Below are 2,149 nucleotides of genomic sequence, written 5' to 3' on the forward strand. Positions count from 1 at the left end.
GTATCATGCAATGCGATTTCCATCGAGAGATCCGATGAGACATAAATATTTTCACGGGTGACAGAGTATCGAAGGCCGGGAAAAATCGTGCTCCCACGTTGTATGGTCGATATATCGTTAATGCAAATTTTAAATAATTTACGTAAATTCGAGGCGTTGGTCGGAAATTTTTTTTTTTTTCTTCTTCCATCGGGATAAATTTATCACAAATTTATTATACGCGTGAATTTAATTAGCAAAGGGGAACGAGACGCTTTTGAGACACGCTTTTGAGACACGCTTTTGAAAAGGTTAATCGGTTGTTTGTTGCGAGTTTTCAGAAGCTTAATTGTTTAGATAAATCTTGAAAACGTTAAAGCTTTTCAAGAGGAGAGAGATTGCTTCGTTGCTTTGAGAAGCAATAATTAAGAGGTGGAATATTTTAATAAACAGAAGAGGTGGTGAGTTTAAATCAAAAAGTTTATTAATATTTTAGATTTTTTTTTTTTTTGAATATTTTATAAGTTAAAGAAGAGGATCTTTTTTTTTTGTTTCGAAAGTCCTTGGAAATTTCTATATTTTTAAAATTTCAAAATGTTTTTTAGGATTTTATAAAGCTGCATAACCTGCAATTTTTATAAATTGGAAAGATTGGAAAATCTACGAAATCCTCAAATGCAAAATTCATATTAAAAATTATTTCGTATATTTATATTTCTTCATTTTCAATTTTTCTAAAAAAAAATCTCAATAATAATCGAGTTTTTATAAAAAAAAAATTCGTGAAAATTCTAAAAAATTCTATGCATGATTTCAATTTCAACCAACTGGCGATTTTTATAAGTTTTCTGCAAATAAAAATCTGTCTCTTAAATATATATAGAATATTTATAGGCAAATATTAAATTCAATATTTAACATATGCTGCACAATATTATCGATATTAAGGAATATTATGTCACAATGAAAGCTTATTTGCATTTACATTTCTCTTAATTTGCAAATATCGCTTGAAATAATAAATCTTTTACAAAATGAGAATTTATTATTGTGCATTATTATTGGAACAGGGATCGAATAATCCCTTATAATTTATATTTAAATAATTTACATCACGAATTAATTAAAAATACAACATTTAACGTATTTATAACTTTTTCTATTAATCTTCTCTCCGATTAATTCATTGTCCCGTTTATAATAATTTTCTATTTCTTTACAAAATTTAATTTCCTTCCAACTTCGCTCGAAGAGAGAAGAAAACTACCACCCCTCTCCCCTTTCTGCTCATCGAATAATCACAAATTCCACGAGAAAAGAACCAGAGTTGGATCCAGGCGAAAATTACGCGTTTTAAAATTGACGATGGAGCAGCAGCACCATGGGGTGGATCGCGAAAAAGGGGAAAAAGGGGCGCTCATTAGCAAGGTGAGGCGCATTTCGCGATTACCCCCGTTAAAAACGTGTGTTTCATCAGAGTTGTTGCAACAAGGTTTAAAAAAGTCACGGTGGATAGGTTTAAGCGTGCCATTATATGGGGGGTAACACCACCCCCTTGGGAGGTGGCGATACAGTAGCTGCATGTAGTTAACTGCTAGGGCGCAGAGGATATGTAATCTCGAGATCGACCGGCAAACTTGGGAGCACGCACACCGATAAAAAGGGGTGTTGGGCGAGGAAAAATATTTTCCTGGCCCTCAACCAACGCTTTTGGTTAATTATCGTATTTATACGAAGACAGCTGATCGTACCTTCAACCCTTAAACTGGAAGAAATGAAATATAGAGATATATGCTCGAGGGGTAAGTTTTATTAAACTTGCGTACATAATTTTCTTTTTTTTCTTTTTTTAGAGACAATAGAAGACAATTGAAAATAGATTTTTCTTCTTCTCTTCTTAGAAAGGAAGCTTCTTCCTTCTTCTTCTTCTTCTTCTTCTTCTTGTTGATAGAACTCCTATCAAATATATTATACTCGCCAAATTTCATCTCGATGGATTATCTTCCGCCCCTTTAAAGCTGTAATTTCTAAGGAACAAAATCTTGGAAGAATCTATCAATTACGATACTTTAATATCATACTTACATATCATCGATTTCGTTGAATCCGTTTACCAGCCACTCGTAAGAAAACTTTTTAAAAAAAAAAAAAGAAAAACATCGAAACGTAC

At 32.2% G+C, this 2,149-nt stretch overlaps 1 protein-coding gene across 7 annotated transcripts in view; it reads right to left on the reverse strand.

The window, feature by feature from the left end:
- LOC102675286 (tropomodulin) overlaps positions 1-2,149 on the reverse strand; it is an 87,533-nt gene that overhangs the window by 11,447 nt on the left and 73,937 nt on the right. The gene's annotated exons all lie outside the window — the stretch shown is intronic.

This window comes from Apis dorsata, unplaced genomic scaffold (genome assembly GCF_000469605.1).
Source record: "Apis dorsata unplaced genomic scaffold, Apis dorsata 1.3 scaffold_591, whole genome shotgun sequence".
Taxonomy (NCBI): domain Eukaryota; kingdom Metazoa; phylum Arthropoda; class Insecta; order Hymenoptera; family Apidae; genus Apis; species Apis dorsata.